Below are 25,129 nucleotides of genomic sequence, written 5' to 3'. Positions count from 1 at the left end.
GTCAGTACAGAGCTAGGCTGTCACTTTTTGCGGGGTCTCAACCGCTTCCTGAGCTACAGATGGGGTGGGAGTGGGTTGCAGCCTGAAGGGAAGCCAGGAAGACATGGGGAGGGGCTTTACTCTTCAGTCTGGGGTGGTAGAAGGTGAGGGGATTGGCCGACCCAGAGGCTGTTCAGTCTGGGAGGGGGGGAGGGTGCAATTGGTTTGTCCCAAGGGTCCTTCATCTCCTTGCTCTTACTGTTCAGTCTGGAGTGGGGGGGCTTTGCAATAGCGGCTGCTAGTAATGCAGATATGTTACTGCCAACAGTAATGTATCATTACCATCTGCTGGAAAACACTGGATTTAGCACCTCTTAGTACACTGGGCATGTAACATGGTGTTTTGTGGGAGATAATGCCCATTTTAAAACTGGCGGTTAATACGTGTTAATGGCTGGTTTTAATGAAGCTTAGCATACTAGACCCGAATTAATAACATACTATGGTATAAAAAACAAAACAAAACCTGGCTTATTATCTTGGGATAATCAAATAAATCCCCTTTATAGGGATTTTCAGGTTGACCCCAACTCAGAGCAAGAATAGCCCTTTCTTAATACATAGTCACTCCGCTGACCGCCAACTTTTAAAACTGAAGAGGAGAACTGCAATGACCATGCTCCCTTCATAGTATCAGCTCAAGCTAACAACAAGAAACTAAAACTACCTGCTCACACGTCCATCTCTACAGTGCCTCATCTTAATATGCTCAAGCACTTACACATCCATAAAAAGCAACCAGAAGAAAAAAAGGGTAACTGAAATAAAAGAAACAGAAATCTAATCATTGCTATTGGATCACACGCATATTTAGAAGGAAGTTACACAGAATGCTGTACAAGAGCTATGGAAAGCTCACATGAATGTACACTTTAAAAAAAACAAAAAAACTGAAGGCGGTAAGAGTCTCTTGCACACTGTCAGGCCGATACAGTAAGGGTGCGTAAGAAAAAAGTGCGGCAGTGCGGGGCGCCCGCTTGTTTGCCGCGCACACATTTCGGATCACCTACCGCTCGATACAGTATTTAAATGGCATGCAAATGCAAGCCGCGTCCAAAGCACACCCATGAAGCGTCCATGAAGCGCAATCCATTTTACTGTATAGAGCGCTATACAGCGCCTATACAGTATCCTGGGTGCGCTGGTACCTGTCATTTCAAATGTCATTTGAAATGACAGGTACCAGGAAGTGGATGGGTCTCCTATGCTCAGGCATTGGGGATTGCCAGTCCTCTCTTCCCCCCCCTCCCGAATCGACATGTTATTAAAGCAAATAGAAATTGTAACAAAAGTAAACTTATTGGCTGCTGGAAGCATGCAGTAAGTTTACTTTTGTTACAATTTCTATTTGCTTTAATAACATGTCGAGTCGATTTTCGCCCTGCGCCTTGCTTCGGGAGTGGGGGAGAGAGGACTGGCAATCCCCGATGCCCTAGCGTAGGAGAACCAGGCCCGAGCATAGGAGAACCAGGCCACACCATGTTACTCACTTGCTCCAACCCACCCACTTATTTGACCGGAGCCTGCCTATTGCTGTCACATCCCTCTAACGCCAGGGTCAGGGTAGGCGGTAAATTAGCGGGTTAAAGACGCAGCAAAACAGTTGGTTAAAAAGGCGATAATCAGGCCGCACGTTACTGTATGGGAGGGAATAGCTAATCCGATCGTTTACATATCATATACATGCCGCGGGCGGAAAGGGATATGCGTCGATTTAAAGAAGCGGTAAGGATTGGTAAAAACAGATAGTGAATCGCGTGTTAGACTTACGCGGCCAAATTGTGGGTACAAAGCGGGTTAGAAACAGGGTAACCGCGGCCGCGCTTTACTGTATAGGCCTGTGTACTCTTTATCTTCGACTCGCACCCTTAGAGGTATCATTGTATATCAAGGAAGACCGTTCCCTCCACAAATACACCTATGCCTTTAAATATTACAAGGCTTCATCCTTTACACATCTAATGCACTCTTATCTATTTACTTCACAATACTGAGCAAAGTATCTGGGTGCCATCTGTATCAAACAACACAGTTGTCCTCAGCTTCCCTTAGCATTCAGAATGTGACTTACTTCATGGAAACAGAATGGCACCTCTTCTCTATCATCCTTCAAGCAACTACACTGAATATAGTGTGGGTGCGGAATAGTAGGTAGCTCTGCCAGTCACAGAAGAGTCAACACATCTGCTTACAAAGGACACTTTGTATCTTAAGTCACGCTTTGGGGAAAAAACACAAGGAAGTCACTCTTAGAAAATCACTTACCCTTGTAATAGAACACCAAAACTCTCCTACTTCAAGATACACATCAACTAAAATGGTCCTAAGAGGGTCACTTGCTCAACCACACAACATGTGCATCTACCCATAGCCATCTTGACAGGCCAAGTAGATAGGTAGTTAGATCACAACGCTGAACCATCTTATCTCACTAAGCCTATGCATTGCTGGCATCCTTCATCCCACTATCAATAGCAGCTCTATGAAATGGTCAAGGATTCTTTAACTGCTTTTCCCGCGCAACTCTTGTGGTCATGCATGGATTTCTTATGGTACTCTCAGTAGATGGTTTTCATCATTGCCTGCCAGACAGCAGAAATGTCAGCAGCTAGAGCACCTTGCCCATAACACCAAGAGAAAGCTGTTCCACTTGTTCCAGCAGTCCTTCCAGAACAAGTGGTCTGGTGAATCCATATTAACCAAATTGTCGATTTAATTTGTATATTGTTGTGGCTGCATCACAGAACAAAAAAAAATTGAACTCTTGGGTCTTCTTCAGAGAAAACACAGAAGTCTAACTGAATTTATACTGAAAATGTATTCACTTTAATTTGCAATCAAAGGACCCTATTTCCTAATCATTTTCCCCAAAGACAAAGAATGGGAGAAAACCTTTAGTAAACAGATCTTTAAGTTTATCATGTATTTGGCTGTTTGTAACTTTTCTTTTCCTCTGTGGAGCAGAAATAAAAAAATATCCTAATTTAAACAACAGAATCGGTTTATCCATTCACTCCCTAAAACTGGCTGTGCACATGCAAAGGCTTTCACGTTGTTCAATTTACAACAGCAGCAACTGTAAAAAAAAATGTCCAAAAGCTGAGAATGCACCACATCATTAAAATAAATAAATAAATAAAATGATTTGGAAAACACTAAAATGCATATACTAATTTGGAGAGAAACAGTTTGCCATGCACAGCGTTTCCTGAGAATGTGAAATAAGACAGGCTTTTAGTTACTTGGACAGGAATGGGGACGAATAACTGTGAATCTAGGTGTTTTATGATCAGAAGGGAAAATATTTATATCTGAGGTTTACTGTGGTTGATGCAGACTACAATGATCCTCAGAAGAGAGGAGCGATGGCTCGTTCTATGCTGTGGTGTTTTCCAGGAGGAAAGGCTGACAGGCAGCTCGAAGCCATGGTGTTCTCTGGAAGGGAAAGAAAGGGATGAGAAGGTAGAGTGGAAAGGTGGCTCATTCTCATATTTCCCAGAAGAGTGGAAGCTGCAACAAAACAAAATCACAAACACATTTCCTGAACTTGTGGGTTTTCTGATAGTTTGCCAAATTAATTTGCAAACTTTTTTTTTACATTTCAGTAGGAGCCTGCATATCTCTAAAACCAACAACATTTATTACTCTCCATATATTCCAAACTTCAAATATTTACTTCAGACCAAGTCTATTCACACAGCAAAGGGTCAGCTTTCAAACAATGCTCAGCTCTTGCTATTAGAGAATCAGACCCCTCACAGTGGCTTTCACAGCACCCCACAGATACTCTTTTAACTGGATTATAAACAGGCATTCTCCAGAGGGGGAGGAGGGGGATTGTTTGTGAGGGAGGAGTAGAGAGTACATGTACATTTGCATCTGTCAATTTCCCCCGCTTCCCCTGAGCTGCTGCCTGCAGAAACAGCAGGCACAAATGTAGGCTGGCACTTTGTATGTGCGTACCTTGTAGGCAATTTTCACAAGGAAACTACTATACTAACAATACAACACATTGTGTTGAAGTACAAAGCTGCTAAACTGGAGTCTTTCCCTTGATTCTCCTGTCTGTCATTTGCTGTGCAGCATGGAATAATCTCTAAACTCTCCCGTGCTCATGTACGGATTGGAAAATCTTCGGAACAGGGGCATTGTAACCATACTATCTTGCACAACGCTTGATATACTGATACTACATAGAAATTAAAGATTACATTGTTGTTACTTCTCTTAAGCAGTTTTAAGGGTGCTAAAAACCGGGAATGACCAGATCAGAGCTAGCCTTCCTTAGTTCTATTCATGTAGTCCAATATTTTTTCCTGAATAAGAGCATATATTTGAGCAAAGTGACATTAGGCAAGTTGCTCAAATTCCCAAAAACATCTGGTGGAGATGAAATAATATTAATCTTTCCATCTTATGGGCCTGTGCTTCATACAACATTACAGTAGGAATGCACATAGGCATTTAAGCATGAATAAATGCAATGTGACCAATCAAGAGAGTCCAGGATTAGATCAGCATGTTTATCCACTTATTTGGTGATCTTCCTCACACTCTTCCACATCAGCTTTAAACGCCAGTCATTCCAGTTAACTTCGCAGACTACAGATGTCAATATATTAACAATATGCATACACTGACAATTGAACAAGATATGCTGCAAAGATCCCAAGATGCATCTTGTAAAACTATCTCAGCAGTGAACAGCGACATCCATCCATATTCAAAACACAAAAATTGACAGTAGAAGCACATCTAGTATTGCATTACTTCCCTACCTACTGTGATACCCCAGAGCCTTATTGATCTCTAGCTCCCCCCCCCCTTTCCTGTCACCAAGGAGTTTTCCTTTTTTTTTTTTTTTTTTATCTCATGTTTTATTTAATTTTGATACTTTATTGACAGCCACCATCTCCACCTCCATTGGGAGGCTGCCTCATGCATCCACAGTCTTCCTTGTATTACTTAGTCATATTATTCCTCAGCAATAAGATAGCCTTACAAATCTACAATCATGCTGTTTTCAATAATATTATACCAAGCATTGTCTTCATCGTAGGAATGTTTCACACTTTTCCAACTAATAGAACTCAAACGGTGTTACAACAAGTGCATACATTAAAAACAAATGGAACATCAAAATACATGCATTTAAAACACACATCTAGGAATAATAACCAAATGCAAGGCACAATAGGTACCAACATAGGAAGAAAAACAGAATTTAAAAAAAGACAAAAAGAGTAACATCAGTATTTTTAGGGCCTGATTTTAAAAAGCATTTACTCGAATAAAAACCAGGTTTACTGGAGTAAATTCACTTTACGTGAGTAAGTGGGTTTTTGAAAATTGCTACAATATATGCCATTGACTTGTCTATAGGATTTACTCACATAAGTGCACTTTACTTGAGTAAATGGCTTTTGAAAATTGCTACAATAGTAGCTACATTTACGCATGTAACTCCTTTTGAAAATTACCCCCAAAGTGAGGAGGAGCAGCATCTGAAACATAGCATATTGTGAGCAGTTTTGCTACATATCAGTCTTCTGAGAGCCAGAGGGTGCATCTTGACTGGCTGGCCTTCTTTCCATTTCTGGATTACAGACTGCTTCAAAGAGCCTAGTTTTCAGTAGTTTTCTGAAAATTAGCAGGTTAGGTGCTTGTCTGACATTCAGTGATAGGGATTTCCATAGGGTTGGAACTGATCCTAAGAAAGTTCTCTTTCTCCAACTTGTGAGGCACAGGCCTTTAGATGAGAGCATAACTCGGTGGGCTTGTAGCAATGAGCACATAGAATGGGAAGGCATTATGGGGTGAGCCACCAGCTAAGGGTCAGCAGTGCAATCCTTTGAGAACCTTAAAATCAATACCAGGTTTTTGAATTTGGCTCAACAGAGTAACAGGAGTGAGTGCAGAGATTTTATAATGGTGGTGATCATTTTGAATGTATCGTATTTGGAAACATTCAAGTTGCAATATTTTGAATGAGTTATGTCAATTGAGTTATTTTGGCATCCCGATGTAGATTGAGTTTCAGTAATCTAGGAGAGAAATCACGGAAGCTTGGATGACTGTGACAATGCAGGGCCATCAAAGAAAGGATGGAGAAAACAGAGTTGATTTAACTACTGCTAGGACCTGAGCTTTCATAGTAAGCTTAGATTCCAATATGCAATCCAGGATGCAGACTTGGTAGATGAAGGGCAGAGTTGTCCCTTTGAGGATCACCTAAATATTTAAGTGGCTGGGATCTTTTTTGCATATCCACAGTAACTACCTTTTGTGGACTATGTTTCAGTTTATTTAACTGTAGCCAGCCAGAGATCTTCCCCAGACATTCATTTGGGTTGGCAATTTGTTTAAGTATGGGCCAAGAGAAGGCCAATAGTTCTTTGCCATTGGCATAATAGTAGTAAGTGATCTGATAGTTTTTGATGAATTTCCCTATGGGGTCATGCAGATATTAAAACAGTGCTGGTGACAGAAAAGGTCCCTGTGGGACTCCACAGGAGAGAGATTTGCCTGATTAAAATGAATTTCAGGCACATGTAGGCATACTATTTGTACATATAACACCCTATAAACTCCAGAAAGAAGCTCTATTTTGCACAATGCAAGTATTAAGAAGAGCAATAGAAGCAAATGTGATTCTGAGATCAGACTCAACATACTTTGGCTTATGAGTGAGGTTCTTTCCTGTTAAGGTATGCACAAAATTAACCCACAAAGGAGTGATGATGCTGATCCTATCTGGAAATGATGTTGGTAAAAAATGATTTGACCCAAGCTAGGAAGGTTACAGGACTTTTGAGTCTCCTTTAAATGAGTGATTATGACTTCGTAGTCCATAGTGTCAAATTCTACAGAAAGGTCAATGAATACCTGCAGAGCAGCCAGCTCAGGAGCCATACATAATCAGAGTTCATCAACTAGATAAAGATATAATCTCGGTATTGACGTGAGGTTTAAATCCTGAATGGAATGGATCAACGACATTTGTGCTCAGTAGGAAATCAGATAGCTCTACTTGAATAGCTTTTTTTTTTTATGATCTTGCCTAGAAATGGTAAGTTTGAGACTGACCGATAGTTACTCATCTTGCTTATGTCCAGATTTGGGATTTTTATGGTTAGTCTGATTATTCACATAATCTGGTAGTTGACCCTCAACTACTAATGAATTTGCAATGGGCTGGAGATGGTCAAACAGTCTGATTTGGCCTGTTTGACCATACAGGAGGATATTTTAAACAGTACCAAATAATGTGCAAACTTTATTGAATCATGTCACAATCCTCACTCTATCTAGACAATAAAAACTCTCTGTTTCACACATTCATACCATACTAAAAACATTTAAAACATATGTCTGGTAAACATAGTGACCCCTAATACACTTCACCATCAATTTTATATCAATACACTGTGAACATGAAATCACATAAATATAACAATAAATTGTTTATTCAGTTTTACAAATCTCTCGTTATTATTTCCTTAATACAGTGGATAACCACCACTGCTTGCCTCAGTTGGGTCATAATCCACTATCCATTATTTTTCAGATGTTTTTTTCAATTCATTGGTTATTTCCTTAACATTGGCAGTCTGCACTTCCGTGTCCGTCCCCCCCCCCTCCCCCCGTGTCCCCCCCTTGCCAGCCACCTTACATAACACACAGAAACTCAATGCTTGGTGAAACAAGGCCGCAGCATTTATTAACATTAATTAGAATAAATCAACATAATTACATTACCGGTACCCGAGCCGTCGTTACTTTCAACCCTAGTGCATTCCGGGCGTCAAAACCGGCGTCCGCCGTTTAAGCCAGTCCGCCACCGTCTTACCGGCCCCCCGCCGTGCCAAAGCCACGGGGCCATTCTTCAAGGCCACCCACGCCTGAATACATGCACTTTCTTTTACCTAGGACTTCCGGTCCGTCCAGACCGTGTCCTCGAGGTCCCCACCTACCTACCGACTCGGGTACCCCCGCCACCAGACTGGGACAGTGCCCCACTTGTCCCAGGCTCCCCCCTATTGCTGCGGCCCAACCTTGCTAAACACCCGCTCCAGCGATTCTTGAATGGAGTTATTAAATAAATCATAACCTATGTCGGACAAATGTATTTGATCCAGCCTGTACAGGCCTGCACATGGCTCGTCTGCCCATTCATGCCTGATTTGGTGAATGCTCCTCTGTTGCGCCCATAAACCGACCTGCCTATTAATCTTCTTGCTGCCCCTGCCCCATAACTTGCTGCCCTGCCACTTAATCCTAGGTATGATATCCGACCAAATGATGTCTGTTCCCGGCGTCAACTCCCTAATCGTGTCCAAACCTCTTTTTACCATCTCTATCAACTGTTTGGCCGAATGCGCCCCCAAGTCATTGCCCCCGAGGTGAATAACTATGGCATCCGGACGTTGAGACGTGGATAGTTTGTGCCGCAGATCTGACAGCAGGTGCTCCCATTTCATTTCCGACCTTCCCATCCATTTCAGGCTGACTCCTCTCGGAGCCAGCCCCAAGTGCGCGCCATAAGGTCTTGCCTGTGCCCTTTTGGCCGCCCATCTCACGAAGGAATGTCCTATTAACCATGCTATCTTCCTTTGGCTCCATGCATCTGTGGGTGAAATTAAATGCATTAATTATCCATCTGCACGAACTCGGGCCTCACGTACCGCTTGGCCACTGCGAATTGCCAACGACCGATCTTACGGATGGTGTCCATTGGCAACCCCGCTTGCGCTGCGCTGGTCGCTACCCCGATCCGGAACGAATGTGTTCCATAATCTCTCGGGTCCAATCCAATGCTTTCTAAAGCCGCACGCAACACCGCTGCAAACTGGTACCTAGTCAGTGGAACGCCATCCCTATGCACCAGCAAGTGATCCCCCCCCTTCGGCCTTATCCGCAAATAGTTCTTTATGTTCCTCACCGGGCAAGTTACCTGTGCCCCCATTGTCAATAGAATTTCCGCCCCTTTTGCCTTCTGGTCTGTCTTTGATTTGTGGACTCGGAGTCTAATGAGCCGATCCTGAGCTTGCACGTTGCCGTACAATAACCCGTTATGACCCTTATCATTTTTGGATGGGGCCACCAACTCACTAACCCTTAACGCAGCAAAAAATGCTGTGCAGAAAGCTGCCCTGAACAATGCCACCTCAAATGGCTCGGTGCATACTTGCTCTACCGCGTACCACAATCTGACCAATAGCTCATGCGTAATGGGTCGTCTTTTATCGCCTTCCCATGCTACCTCCCTCGCCCACCCTGCTAGCAACTTCTTGACTATGAAGAAGCTGAATGGATCCCCCAGACCCTGTGCCTTGGTAAAGAAAGCAAAACCGGCCAAACGGTTGATCGTGGCTCCCCTTGACAAGCCTGCCTCCTTCGACCATGATATGAACCGAACTATCTGGTTAGCCTCTACCACCCCTGTCGCGCTTCCCTGCCCTCGCAGAAACTCCTGAACCTTAGCATAACCCCGGCAGTACGCTTTCCAAGTCGCAGGGGCAACAGACGCCCTCAGCAATCCCTGCTCGACCTTGCTCCAATTTGCCATAGGTGGTCCGGTATTGGGACTCCCTCCGCCTCTGCCTCTGGCACCTGTTGGCGAAAAAGATCCCACTTAGCCCTTGAGAGCGCATCCGCCACCTGATTCCAGGTACCCGGTACGTGTTTTGCCCCTACGGTCATGTTCAAACGCAAGCTCTGCAGGACCACTTCCCTCAACAACCCAGCCACCCGCGGACAGTGGGCAGCCTGCTTGTTCAACACCGTCACTACTGCCATGTTGTCACACCAAAAGACTATTCGTTTGTTGTGCAACTTGTGGGCCCACACAGTAATCGCTACCAATATGGGAAAGAGTTCCAGGAACGTTATATTTTTTACCAAGCCGCCATCCCGCCATGCCTGCGGCCACGGCGCCGCACACCAGGCACCCTGGCAATACGCCCCAAATCCCCATCCTCCTGACGCGTCCGTGTAAATATCTAAGTCTCTGTTGGAGATTGCCTCCTCCTGCCATATTGCTATGCCGTTGAAATTTTCCAAGAATTGCAACCACATTACAATTTCGGCCCTTATTTCTCTCGCTACTCTAATGTGGTGATGCGGGCGCTTCACCCCTTTCGTTGCATCTGCCAATCGTCTCATGAAAGCCCTTCCCATGGGTATTACCCGGGTCGCGAAATTCAGACTTCCTATTAAGGATTGCATCGCGGTTAAGGTGACCTTCCTTGATGCCAATGTCTGCCCAAGCAAGTCCCGCAGCTTACGCACTTTCTCTAACGGCAATCTCGATGTCATTGTCTGCGTGTCAATCTCTATGCCTAAAAAGGACAAGGTGGTAGCGGGGCCTTCCGTCTTTTCCTGTGCCAAAGGAACCCCGAAATCTTGGGCCATTTCCTGAAATCCAACTAATAGCTGCGCACAGGTGTTCGTATTGGCCGGACCCACAAACAAGAAGTCGTCCAGGTAATGGACCACGTTGCCATTCCCCACCCTTTTTTGGAGTGCCCAGTGTAAGAATGTGCTAAACATCTTGAAGCAAGCACAAGATATAGAACACCCCATCGGCATACATTTGTCGAAGTAGTAACTACCTTTGAAGTGAAAACCTAGGAGCGGGAAGCTGTCGGGATGAACAGGCAGCAATCTAAAATGCGGACTTTATGTCCGCCTTGGCCATTAAAGCCCCCTGGCCGCATTGCCTTACCAAAGCGATCGCCGCATCGAAGGATGCGTATTGGACTCTGCAGGCATGCTCCGGCACATGGTCATTAACGGAATCACCCGGGGGATATGACAGGTTCTGAATAAGTCTAAACTCCCCTTGCTCTTTCTTGGGCACTACTGCCAAGGATGATACCATCATATCCTGGAAGGGGGGTCCGCGAATGGGCCCGCCATCCTGCCCAATTCAATTTCCTTAAGGACCTTCTGTTGAACTATGTCCGCGTGTCTCACTACGGAGCCAGCATTACCTAAGCTTGTGCTCCTAATTTTTCCATGAAACGGAATTCTAAAACCGTATCTAAAACCCTCCCTAAGCCTGGCAGCGTCCATTCTTCTAGGGTATTCTGCCAGCCATTCCGACATGGTTGCCAATTGTATCGGCGAAGGTGTCTTGCTGAAAACACTATTGCTTTCCTCCCCCGCCGAGATTTCCTGCCGGCCCTTGCCCTTTTTTAATACATTTACTTGCCGGGTGTGGTGCGGCGCACATGGAACATACATGCTTAAATTTACATTCGTGGAAGGAGCAACCTGCCTTGTTGAATCTCCAACACACCTTGTTGTTCCCGCTCTCCCCCCAGGAACTACTCCCCGGCGTTGGCTTCCCGTTGCCCGTCTTTCCGGTCCCATGTGCTCCACTTGTATCAAGGACCTTACTAGTCATCTGACGCAGCCATAAACCAACATCCTGTGTTCCCCATGACATGCTCCTGTTGTCTTCCATTTTATCCCTAAACTGCTCGTCATAGTTTAACCAGCACCAGCCTTGATACTCCTTGTAGCCCTCGAGTATTGCGTCTGCATAGCTAAGCATGGGCGCATACTGCGACGGGTCCTCCCGTCCCGTGACACTGATCATCCTCAAAAAGGCTCTGGCCCAATTAATTATGTTCTTGGCCACTTTCACTTCCCCCTTCTTCTCCTCCTTCCTTCCCCTCTTCTTTCTCTCCGCTGCACCTTTCCTGCCCTCCAATATGGAGAATATATCTATATACTCCCTTTTTCTTATTTTACTTCGCAGCGCCCTCGGAACACTTTCCCACAATTCCGCTAAGGGTGGCAGGGCTGTTGCGGCTGTCGTGCCCACTGCTACGAGCCCAACCGCCGCGGAGGGCCCTCTTTCCCCTTCACTCCCATCAGAGTCCTCCTCTGACGAGTCAGTGGAAGATTCGCTGTCCTTCCTCCTTCTCTTATTACCCTTTCTTTTTGTCACTCCATCCTTGTCTCGTTCTCCACTGCTTTGTCCGCTGAGTGCCTCCGAACCGACCGCCGAATGCCCTGCTCCTTCCGGTGCTCGTGTCTCGCTGTCCTCCTCAGAGCTCACATCGCCTACCCGACTCTCTATCCCTTGTGCGACCTTGCCTCTGCCGGCATCATTTGCTGCGGTCCGTTTATTGAGTTGCTGGCCCGACTTGCTGTTCCTCTCACGCCCTGGGGTGGACTCCGATGCCTTTCGTGCTCCAGTGACCCTGTCCTGTGGAGCCATCGTCCCCCCGGTCGCCGGGTTGTACCATGGCGGTGGTACCTGCCACCATGGGGGGTATGTGTGTTGCTGGTACGGATTAGCCATTGCAGCCAGCCATGCCTGGGTGCCGTGCTGGGTTGCTCCCAGCCCCCCTTGTGTTGGTGACTCAGGAAGTGGGCCGGATGCTCCCGGCGGTGGCATGGCTCCTGCGCCCATCGCTGGCCAGATGGGCCATCCCCACTGCGGTGGGCCACCTTGCCCCGACTCAAACTGTCTGCCGGAGTGGTTGCCTTGTTTCGCCGGGGTTGCACTCGCCTGCTGCCGCCCACCTCCGTTCCTCTTTGCCTGCACCTTCTTAACCTTTTCCGCCATTCCTGCCTCGTTCTGTTTCCTGTCCTGCGGTCTTCGCCTCCTCCCGGCTTCTCGTCTTCCTTCCCCCTTTCTTGGGGCGGGATCAGCCGGTGTATCCCGAGGCTCTGCGCCCCTCCTCTGCCTTGCTCCCCCCCGGGCTCTCGCTGTTCCTCTACCTGGCATGCTCGCGACCAGTACAAATGACTCTCTTCTTTCTTTATAAAATTGTTTTTATTATTGTTTACTCACGGTTTGTAGCTTCAATGGGGGGGGAGCGCTGGCAACTTCCTTGTCCAACTTCTGTACTCGGCTCCCGGTCTCTTGGGCTCCAAGTGGGTCCGTATCTCTCAGTTTTGCAGGGCTGAGGTGCTGTCCTGTAATCTTGCCTGCTTTAATTCGTTTAAGCCTCCCTCCGCGTTCCTCGGGCTGCTCCGGCTGCCCACGTGGCCGCCGGTCGGATCCCGGGGTTACTGCTTATCCCGGTGCCGGGATTCAACACAAAAGGAGCAGTACGCCTTTAAATTTTTTCCTGGGGTCCTCGCTCCTCTTGGGAGTCTATTCGGTGCCTGCTCCCTCCCGTCTGATCTCCCGGACGTCTCGCTGCCCGACCGATCGCGTGTGCGGCCTCCTCGGATGCCCCAAAAGCTCCGGGCGAATCGGGAGCTCCAGCAGAACCGGCGAGCGCTGGCCAGGAAAAGGACCGAGGCCCGCGCTCGCCAGCGTCTTAAAGGCCCCGGGTCTCGCGAGAGACCCGCGGGCTGACGTCATCGCGCAGATGACACGCTGGCTCCGTCGCGCGCGTCACCCGTCCCTCCCCGTATCAGGGGGAGGATCGTGCGCCGCCACGCGAACGCCCCCTACATCGGGACAAGCAAGAAAGGGGGGGGGGGCCTCCCCCTCGGCAGGCGCCAAGTTAAGGGGGGGGGGGCCCTCCCCACACAAGGTGAGTCGGCCCCGTTTAACACTGTGGACACCAACTCTTGCTCGCCACAGTGTGCTCACACTCAGCTGAATGTAAGATAGTGCTGGTGACAAATGATTTTAAATAAAAATTGTGGCCATTTTACCAATACCACTTTACAGAGTGGCCACCGCTCATTTTTTTTGTTTCATAAATGAACAATCTAATCACGTATCACAGGAAGCCAAAATATTATAAACAAAATCTTTAAAAAAAATTAGACTTTTTAAAAATAATTTTTAACATGGTGCTTATAATGCTACTGTGACAGCAGGGGCAAAACCAGAAAGGCTGTTTAAAAAAATAAAATAGACATGGTTTCCAAATTCAAAGCCTCATATGGCCAATGACTATGATATTTATTTACAGTAAGTGTCATTAAAAAATCATGCCAAGTTCTCCTTTTAACACATAAAAACTTTGTTAGCGTTATTTCCTAAAAATGATCACAATTGACACGTTTTTCTTCTTGGAGACATTATCAGCAAAAATTTCCATACTCATTGGGGATTGGCATTCTTTCACATCCTGGAGCTACAATAAAACAACAATTATTTTTGTATTTCTAATACAGATGTTTAACTATGATTAGAAAATGACTTAGTCTGCATTATAATAGGCTTCTGATTAGAAATAAGGAATATTGTATTTTAAAAGAAGAAAAACATTACTTTAAATTTCACCCAAAGAAAATTATCACATCATAGTAAGGCATTTATCAGTAAAAATGTCAAGAACACCATAGCTTATTTGCATATTTTTATTTTATTTCATTTAAAAATAATTATCAGTACAGATTTAACTAAAAAGCTTAATAAGGCCTAGCCTGGCTGATGAACACATGATATTGAAATCCAGGGTTTACCATATATATAGGTCTTTTTCTCTAAAATTATAATTCAACTAGCAATATACTTCATATGCTTGCCAGAAGCACTTTTCATCTAAACCAATAAACAGCAATTTGTATCTGCCCTAACAATGGGCTAACAAATGACCCATTTAATGAACGACATTTTAGGGTAGTTGTTTCTAACCTCAGTCCTCCAGATCTTCAGTTAGGATAACTATACCAAATAGATATGAAATGTATTTGCATATGGATAGTGTAAGAACCCAAATTAATCTGCATATTTTGTTTCCCTGACAACCAGATCTAGTTTCGGGCTTCGAGGTTGGAATTTTGGATTAATTACATTAGGGCCATCTTTATTTGGGCTCCCATCTCAATGTATTCTGGTTGATGTAGGTGTCTTTTAAAAAGAAGTTGCTAGAATATAATGGCGTGATCTTCCAAACCACGACCTATCTAAAGAGCCATTAATTAACAGTACTGATTGTGTATGTTACCAGTACGTAATTGAATGTACTTTTGAACTGTAATATTAAAAAAAAAAAAAAAAGCAAACAAAATCTCATCTGCCTGGAAGTGAGAGGACCCTTGTCAAATCTGCCTTCTCCATTCTCCATAAGGATATGTGTAGCCTGCTCGGGAAAGATTCTGCAAAGTGCACTGCTTTCCCATTCGACACTCGCTGTATGGTTCAATAAATCAAAGGACTGTTCCAAAAAAAAAAGGAAGCAGGATCACAAAGAAAGAGGCCAAGACTTAAATCGGAAACCTCACATGAAGGCAGTGACCAGCAGGAGTAGTGCAAATTAGATCTGAAAATTGCTGGTATCAACTTGCAACTGTGCATCAGAACAGGATATGCAAAGGAAAGCAACAGGGTTCATCTCTGAGAGATTTTCCCTTTCCCATTTTGTCAACTCTGATGTCTCTTTACTTGCATGCTGATCCATTTATGGTTCTGGATCCCCTTGGATGTCTTATACTGTAATTGTTTTTCTCCACTTTTTCATTTCCACTATTTTATACTTGTGCATTAATAATAATGCATTTCTCCAAGGCCTTTCACTGTCATGGCTTCATATGCAGCATTAGGTGATGATTTTATCCCAAATCTGGGGTAAAATGTGCAAAAAGCTCGAAATGGGCACTTCTGTCAATAGTTCACTTTCTTCTAAAATGCAGCTTAAAAGAACTTCGGTAAAGTTTTAAAATTCATACTTGTCGGTTTGGTTTATTAGCTTTCCTTTATGCAATACTTGATTTTCTGCAGAAAGTTGAAGTAGCATGGACACCATGCTAATCCGCTTGAATGCATGGAAATAAAGCTCAACAAACCACATAAATATTAAGGTGATATCTTTTTTATTGGACTAACAATACATTTCTTGAATAGCTTTCAGGGGTTATACTTCCTTCATCAGGTCAAAAGAAAACGTGCAAAGCCCTATACAAGTGAATCGCAAATGATACTGCAATGGTGGTGGTGGTGTAAAGAGGCAGAGTAAAGTGGGGGGGGAGGGGAGGCTGACATGTTAGCAATATGAAAAGAATTATGCCTGGTCGTGTGCAAAAACCCTATGTCTCTGTTACAGCCCTTCATGTTCCTTTTAAAAGGTTAAGAAACCAAGGTTTGACTCATTCAATCCTACTTAGTTTAATTAGCTGTAGTGGTGCTGGAGAAGACTGGATTGCTTGCAGGACGTAATACCACTCATTCATTGGACCAAAATAAGACATCCAAAGTCAGGGATGTCCAGCGAGGGCAGACGTCATGGGGGTCAGTGGCCCTCGTTAGCAGTGAATTTGTTTTGCCCCTCTTGTGGTGGGGCTGTTGCTTTGGGGGTCCGCTGATTTGGCAGCTCAGGTCATAACTTCAACTACACGTGGGAAGGCAGCTGAAGGGGTGGTGAAGTCTACTCTTGTGGCTGTGGGAAATGGTAGGAAAATCTACCATCTTGGATCTCCCGCAGGGCTCAGCTTCAGTTTCGGGGGGGGGGGGGGGTTAACTGGAATCACTGGGTCCCCTGGTTTTAGTTCCTGAAGGAGTGGGGCTCGGAGACATGCTCCCAAGCCCTTTTCTTCAACCCATCCAGATTTTTGGGTAGCTTTGCGACAGGCCTAGCGGGGGAGTGGGTCTTTCAGAGCTCTCTGGCTTTGCCACCTCTTGCACTCCTTAGTGGGGAGGTTCAGCCTCTAAGTGCCCAAGAATTTAAAAAAAAAAGTTTCTGGACTGGACCTTGGAAAATTCTCCTCCAGAATCTCCCCTGGGTTCTGAGTAAGACTTGGAATGGAGGTCAAGGACTGACAGTTCTCTAGATTTTCGGCAAGAATCTCTGCAGGAGGAAAATTGGGCTGTTTATGAAACCAGAGCTCTCTAGCCTAGAGGCTAGGGCAGCAGGCTACGACCCATAGAGGCCAGAATTCAAAATCCACTGCCACTCCTAATAACCTTGTGCAAGTCACTTCACCCACTACTGCCTCAGGTAGAAACTAAGGGCCAGATTCATTAAGGCTTTTCTCCCATTTTGTGTCTGGGGCAAACCCCTTAGTGAATCAGGTACTTGGACTGTAAGCCCTCTGGAGACAAGGAAATACCTACAGTACCTGAATGTAATCCACTCTGAAGTGGCTGAAAGGCAGAATATAAATAGGGTCCTTCATTTTCAGTTTAAACCGATTTTTACCCATAAATTCCAGGATTTTTCCCCAAAGGTGGCAATCTGTTTAAACTGATATTCACCCTAATTTTAGGGTGATTAAAAAGCTGCTCTAGGGTTTCCAGACCTCCAGCCACTGCTGGAAGCCAGTGTGGGCCAAAGTGCATGCTGTGTTTCAAGCCCCTTCCTCCATCAGTGAAAGCGCTCACCCTCGTGTGCCACCTATGCTGTGTTTCAAGTCCCACCTTCTCGGGACCAAGCAGCCACAGTACCTGCTGTCTGGAGCCAACAGATGCATCTGAAGCAGGTCCTGTCCCACCAGAAGTGCTTCGTACCAAGCTTCCTGGCCCTGCACAAAAAAAACAGAAGTGCAGTGGCAGACTGCGGGAGCCTCGGAAAGTATGCTGCCAAAGAAGAGTGGAAAAGCCTGGAGCCACCACCAGGAAATGCTGTTGCAATGTGGAGGAGTGGAGTTGGGAAAGGAATATTCTTGGCAGGGTGGGGGTGGGGAGAGCCAGGAACATGCTAGGCTGGGGATGCTGCTGAGTGGGTGGGTGGGAGAATCTGCTTAATATTGTTTTATGGTCCTGGCTTCTGTCCACCAAAATAAACTCCGATATTTACCCGAAAAATGAGTTATTTTTTTAACAGATTTTCTCCTGTTTATATTCTTGTCTTAATAAACCCTGATAAATTCCCAGGAAAAATAAAGAACAATAAAAACTGAAAATGAAGTTCCCTAAATATACCGGTAAATCAAATCAAATGAAGCCTTCCAGGGCAAACAGGACCCTTCTTCAGATGTGACTGCAGATGAAGAGACTTCTGTGATTTAGAAAGCTCCTACACGATGGCATTTCTAAATGATTCATATAATCTGAGACACACAACCAAGGGGGGTCATTTATCAAAGTGCTATATGGCGTTTTTGCATGCAAAAAATGCCTTTAATGCATATAAAAGCACCATAATGCATGCTTTATCATGCATTGTGATGTTAAGCTCCTGGAGGGCCAGCCTAGCTATGAGAGAGAGAAAGAGCATGAGAGAGCGAAAGAGCATGAGAGAGCCTAGCTGTAATACCCTCACACTAGATAGGTATTTATATCTCTATGGGAGGCCCATCTAGTCACTCGAGGTGAGGTTTAGGTATTAGTGTAGGGGTTAGGGGCCACTTTGACATTCAAAGTGAGATGTACGAACAGAACAGTGCTCTCTTGTGAAGATTTGATGACCTTGATGGACTCTCTACCTGGGTAAAATGAGAGAGAGAGAGAACCTAGCCATAATGCCCTCACACTAGATAGGTATTTATATCTCTATGGGAGGCCCACTAGTCACTTGAGGTGAGGGTTAGGGGCCACTCAGTCCATCAAGCCAGGTTGAGAGAACATTGCACAAATCTCATCTTTGAGTGAGTTTCTCTCACTCCAAAGGTCATCAAATCTTCACAAGAGAGCACTGTTCTGTTCGTACGTCTCACTTTGAATATCAAAGTGGCCCCTAACCCTCACCTCGAATGACTAGGTGGGCCTCCCATAGAGATATAAATACCTATCTAGTGTGAGGGCATTATGGCTAGGTGCTCTCTCTCTCTTTCTCTCTCATAGCTAGGTACCCCTTTTCCTATTGCATGCAATATTTAGTGCATTTTGATAAATCCAGGCCCAAGTTTGTTATTATGGAGCTCTCAATGGGTCTACTCTGTCTAGTGAGATGTTATTGTTTTCATAAATTAATTTAATATGGTCCTTTCAAGTACCCCTTAGATGCCTCTTCCATCCCATCCCAGCCTTTCATGAGGTCCAGCAACATTTATTGCACCCTAAAAAGGATCTATGCTTGAATAAAAAATTGGTTTTGTATAAAATTAGAAAAAGTACTATTCTGTAACAGTTGAGCACTCCTCAAATCTCCTGTGAATATATGGAGAAACACTGCTAAGAGTAGAAGCAATTATTAATTCTGAGAAATTTGACTTAAATCTTGAGACTAGATTTTTCCCATAAACTCATTTTTATTTTTCAAGAAACAGAACTCCAAAGCACATAATTCCACCTTCAACCAGAAAATCAAATGAATTAATTAAAAGAGACCATTTAGTTGGTGGAAAAATTGGTAGCCATTGTTTTACATACTGGCTACGCAAGTTTCTTCTTCATCGGAGGCATAGCTGTGCCCAAGCCTTCTGTTGTAGTCTACCAACATAGTTCAAAAATAAACACACCTTATCATCAGTTTTGTTAGTAAAAAGTAAGCAGAGCACAGCACTGCTCCCTACAGCATAATTAACAAGTCCTAGATGAACTATAGACTTCACTCAGTGCTGCAGTGAAAGTGTCAAGAAAAGGGGATACTGATAACTAGAAGGAAACACACTGCTCTGCTGTCTAACAACTATAAACATGATTTTAAAAAATATTCATTTGCATTAAGAACTTTTATTGGGAATATTATACTTAAAAAATGAACTATATTCTGTAGTGAATCATGATGCCATGGCATCATATGCCCCAACACAGTAGGAATAATAAATATACCAGCACTTAAAAGTCAATAACATAAGTTAAGTGTCCAGATGAATAGGGATGAATTAGCTGTTGATGTTACATAAGAGGCGTGGGACCTTTGTGCTGGTGAAACAGACTCTGTACCAACCAATTGCTCCAAGGTTAATTATATTAATTATCCTGTTTAAGCTTTGGTATTGCCTTTTTCTGGAACAAACACTGAGCAGATAATGGCAATCAATTTCATTGGTGCTAATTACCTGTTCCACAGGGAATGCCAGTCAAATGTCTTTACCCAGCCAAGACCTGTGTTTATTTGTTTTGGTTTTCTTGGGGTGGGGCAGGAGGAGCAGAGGAAGTGAACTACTTGTAACCTTTGTTATTAATGACATTTTTTTCTCAGCAAAAACAGTAGTTGGGCTTTTTTTTTTTCTCACAGTCCCTCTCCTTAAACTACCTTTATTCTACGAGTTTCAAATTTGGCACACTGGATATTGTCAGTTTTAAAAGCTCTGCTTGAGTAAACCAACTTTTCTTTAATTCCAGATCTCTGTTCTACACATATTTCTTCCTACAACTTACTGGCTTGAAAAAAAAAAGTTACTAAAATAAAGAAAAGAGCAAACATAGCTGTTCTTATTTCTGACGATTCTAAAGAATAGTGATTATGAAAATATACTTTATAATGTACAGTAAATTATAGCTAACATGCAATAATTTATTTTCCCATATCTCTCTGCCGCCCCCCCCCCCCCCCAAGATTTTGATATGAAGGTACATTCTGGTTTATCTGGGGGATCTTGCATTTGGTACCCTAGATGAGTACACTATTTAATCTATAAAAAGATCACTCTCCCAGCATTTATTGACATTCCAATTGCATATGCAATTTCTATTATTGCTGCTGTTATTATTTTTACACTGGAGACATAATGCAAGAACAGTTAATGTAGCACCTAAGTAATCTGCCAACATAAATTTCAGTCTGCTCTCTCGGAATGGATGGCTTCTTCGCTTAACACTATAATAAGCACTACCATACTACATTTGGGATTATAAATGAGTCTGTGTTCCAAACAGCTCCCAATTTTTCTTAAAACTTCTAGCAGCCAAAGCACTTAGCTCTATTGCATTCCTACTGAGGTTCTAGGCTCAGCAACCTCTTTAAAGCTTGAAAGTTGTGGGGAAAAAATGAAAAAGAAAAAAAAACACTTAGTAAATCTGAACCACTGTTTAAATGAAGATACCCTACTCTTGACTGACAGGCTGACAGACACTTTATTTTATGCTCATAAATTATGCCTTGACTTTCCATGCAAGTTTCCTTGAACTACTCATAGGATTCTCTAAAACTACTACTTTTAAATAAGTTGTCCTCCATGTAAGTCTTCATGAAAGGCTAAATTCTCAGCACTTAAAGTTACCAGGGGGAAGTGCGTGTCAAAAAACAACATCGGGGTGAGGAGACTTTTGTGCAAACACTGGGATATCTTACATAAACACAAGCTTTAAAAACAAATCTGTCCCTAGGAGGCCATGGAGGCTACATATCTGTTCAGTTTCATCTTTCAATACACTGCATCAAAAATGCTATTTTGACAGTGGGGCCACATAATTCACAGATTTATATAAAAACAATATCCATTACTTGTGAGTTACCTTTAACACACTTTGGTTTGCCAATATAAATCCCTGGTTCAAAGAAAACAAAAACCCAACAACTGCAGTTTGTGCTCCCAAGGAAATTAAGATTTTTGGCTCTTCAAAGCCCAAGGCTGCTCACACCTTAACTGCACATCCCCCACTTTCTGGAATGGCCGCATCTAAAACCTGAAGAAGTCCATGCAATCACGACAGCAAAAAAGAAATCAGGGACCGTAACATTCATGCCAAGGATAGGTTTTTGTTCTTTAAGAGCTCGCATTTACCATCCAACTCCCCCCCCCCCCCACCATATTTTTTGTTTCTATTTTTACCCCCTGGGAGCCTATATTCAGAATGAAACACAGCAGCTTTATCCCAGCCCAGTGCAAACAAGCGATCATCATCATCATCACTGAACTGAATAAGCACAGGGGCGCAAGAGGAAGGTTCACCTCTTGCAGGCAACCTTCCCCGGGTCCTTCCGGGTGGAACGCAGCCAGGTGCCAGGCTTCCAGGGGAACCAGAACAAAGAGCAGTGCGTGCAACCGCTGAAAACCCAGGACATCCCCCCCCAGCATCAGCCTAGAAGAAAGCTACAGCCCTGTGACGGGGGGGGGGGGGGGGGGGGGGAGAAACTGACACCATTAGTCTAAATAATACTCGCCAGCAATATTTATAATCCTATTAAAAATCAAACACGCACCGAGATTACCACCCCTACAAAAAATGATTCTGAACTCCAGAATGCTGAACACATACATGAGAGCTGGAGCCAATTCAGTTTCTGTTCTCATTGGCTTCTAAACTGGATGATCGCAAAGAGCGACTTTTTTTTTAAAGCATTATTTTAAGGAATTACTCTGGCTCACTTTGAACACCGAGGTTTAGGCGATTGATGACATGAGACGCTCCTTTATTGACCTTTTTTTGACGCTTAATTCGCATTAAAAAGCAAGGCTTAACTAATAGGTGGAGAACGTCCTGGGAGCCCTTAAGAATGACACCAGCGAGATATAAGGGGGGGGGGGAATATATATATATATATACCCCCACACACACACACACGATAAAAATAGAATTGCCTTTGTGCACGCAAAAAAAAAGCACGGGTTGCAAAATGAAAAACATTGCAAGGAAATGCAATTGTTGCCCTCCTGCAGCTAGCAAAGCTCGCGTACGTCAATAAGTGGCAAATCTAAAAAACAAACAAACAAAAAGTATCTCACTGTAAGTCCGAGGACAAGAACTGTTCACCTGGCCAGTTAGGGCAAGTTCAAGAACAGGACAGCATCGAAAAGGAACAGAAAGGCTGTTTGTTGGCTTTGCACCCCCCCCCCCCCCCCCATGCTAAAGTTGAAGCTTGCTCTCCTCTAGGACGGCAAGGTTAGAGCTCCGAGTTTCCCCCCCGGGCAGATTTATTGCCACTCGTTTTGTTTCGATTGCACATCACCTTTTACTAGCGGCTAAGGGCCGGGCTGAATTTTAATCGTGGTTATTTTGGACGCAGTTCCCTTACTGTTTGCGCAAGATAAAAGCATTTGCATAGCACAAATCATTTTCCAGGCGAAGACGTGCTGACTGCTCGCGAGGTGCAACCGTAAGGGCCACCTCATCTGCATGGGGACTGGAGCCCGTCCAGCCCAGCAAACCGAGACCATGCCAGGGCTTTCAGAGAGAAAAAAAAAAATTAGAAAGTCTTTGGAAGGCAACTTACACAGGTTCTTTTTTTTTTTTTTTTTCAAATCCACCGCCAAATGCCTTAAATGTCAAGCTTTTAACATCCCGAACTTACTTATTCGCTTCTCATTGAAAAAGGGTCTTTGACTCAGCTGGAAGGCATTCGGAAGACCAGACAACTGTTATAGCCTCCAGAAAAATATAGGGATGTTATTGGGGTTTTTTTTGTACGGAAAAATAAAACTGCATGAAGGCAGACACCGATCCCCTAAAAAAGATAAAGGGGAAAAAATAGCAACCCAAAAAAATACGGTAAGGGCAAGCGAAAAGTATTTCAGGCGAGGAGAAGCTGAAATAGTAGGGCAGGATACTCTTAACAACCTGCTGATTTCTGCTAATTCTTCCAATACACAGGAATCCGTCTTATTAACTTAAAGGTGTATAAGCTTTACAGCACTGACAGTAGAAAAGCGAAATAAAAGAACTAGTGAAAGTTGGGATTTTGGAGTGGTGGATTTTCTGAAAAGGCCAGGCGTGCTGTCACCACCTGGAGCAACTCCCAACCAGAAAAAGGTGGAGGTTCAGCTAAGTGGCTCTTACCCACCGGGATAGTCCCAAGGTGTCCTCTCCCTCCAGCACTTGTCGCAGTGTCCCCGAAAACCCCACCTCTCCCACTCATTCTTGCTCCCTCCACTCACCTGCATTCAGCTCTTTGCGCTGGGCGAGTCTCGCCGAGAGCCTGCGAGCTACCTCCAACTCTTCCAATCCCCACTTGTGCCAGCTCCCTTTTTCCCTTTTAGCTCCGGTTCGGCTTCCGACTGGTCTGAGCAATCAGATCACCACCGACAAAGTGACCGAAACGAAAAGATTGGTAACAAACTTCCCCTTCCCTCCTCCGAAAATCAAAACAAACAAACAAAAATAGCTGTCCCAGGCAGTCCCACCAAAGCCTTCTCCAAGCTGTCACCTTTCAGCGAATATCGCCTATTCCGCTCGCCTTCCGTCCCACATGCTTTCTTGCTTCTTTCTCTTCTCTTGCAACTCACTTGCTCCGTTACTCCCCGAGGATATTCCTCGGTGGGGGTGGGGGTGGGGGGGTTCCTCCCCTCCACCTCCACTGGACTTTTTTTCCAATGCCGGCAGGTGGACAAGCAGACAGGGAGCCGAAGGGTGGGGGTGAGGGGGATACCCCCGTGCTCTGGACGGGGGGGGAGAGGGTTCGCTCCTCACCGGTTGCCTCGGCTCTGGCTCTACCAAGCGCAGGAATGTCCCGCAACGCGCCACCGGTGTCAGCGCGGCGCCTCACTATTCGGGCTCCTCGCAACCGGCTCCCCCCTCCCCCTTGCCCTCTACCCGCGGACCAACACGCTCTCTACGCAGGCGGCCAGGAACCACCGGCGGCGGCGGTGGCACACACCAGCCAGCGGCACCCGATTGGCCGGCTTGGGCCAGAGAGGCCACGCCCAGTCAGAGAGATTCCTCCCCCTCCTCGCCTTTGGGATTTTCATTCTAAAAGTAGAGTCGGCGCGCGCGTGCACGTGCGGCTGGGCGGCAGTTTAGCAGCTAGTGGCGCGAGCCCCAAGAGGCTCCTCGCGCTTCTCGCCGGACTGAAAAGCGCCGGCTGGGGGATTCGCCCTGTGCTGCACCAGCCTCTTCCCCGCAAATTAAAGGTCATTGCAGGAGGAAGGGAGGATATAAAAAGTAAAAAAAAAACCAGACTGGAAATTGTGTGTACGTAGACATATTCTATTTTTCAGTCACGGTGCATGCTGAACTGTGAGCTACAGCTGTATCTGGTACGGGGAGACGGCTCTCTCTCCCTCCCCAAGAAGACCGAGGAACCTGTTCAGGGCGAGCTGGAGTCGAATGCTATGTTGAACGCCCGGAGAACGCAGCCGGAGAAAGTGCAGGGGGAAAAAAGGAAACAGCTCGAAGGTGCGCGAGTTGCAAAGTTGGCAGGCTTGCCTTTTCAGGGAAAGTTTGAACTAAAAACGCCACCTAACACGGCAGCGCTTCGGTTGTGTTAAAAGGGAAGGAGCGACTAATTAATCGTCGTCCGTGTCCCCCCCCCCCCCCCCCCATCTTGTTTTAAATCTTTAGAATCGTTTTATAGCCCGCCGCCTCTGTCCTCTCAACAAATTGCTCACAATCCCAAGAAGTATCGTTTTAAACCTTGACCGCAAGAAGCTTTGAAATTCAAAATACTGCCATCTATTTCAGTTCTTA

The 25,129-nt window shown here is 45.0% G+C and overlaps 1 protein-coding gene across 3 annotated transcripts in view; it reads right to left on the bottom strand.

The window, feature by feature from the left end:
- Positions 1–25,129, bottom strand: part of CHRM3 (cholinergic receptor muscarinic 3) — a 1,211,018-nt gene that overhangs the window by 1,177,540 nt on the left and 8,349 nt on the right. For 2 of the 3 annotated variants that reach the window (XM_029593908.1, XM_029593912.1), the window contains exon 1: positions 23,602–24,408. The exons of the other annotated variant lie outside the window; for it this stretch is intronic. The gene's annotated coding sequence lies outside the window, so the exon portion shown is untranslated. Of the gene's footprint in view, positions 1–23,601; positions 24,409–25,129 lie in introns of those variants that run through there. 3 annotated transcript variants of the gene reach the window in all.

Source organism: Rhinatrema bivittatum, chromosome 3 (genome assembly GCF_901001135.1).
Source record: "Rhinatrema bivittatum chromosome 3, aRhiBiv1.1, whole genome shotgun sequence".
NCBI classification, from domain to species: Eukaryota; Metazoa; Chordata; class Amphibia; order Gymnophiona; family Rhinatrematidae; genus Rhinatrema; species Rhinatrema bivittatum.
The sequence above is the reverse complement of the archived record's forward strand: the minus strand, read 5'-3'. Positions and strand labels throughout refer to the sequence as shown.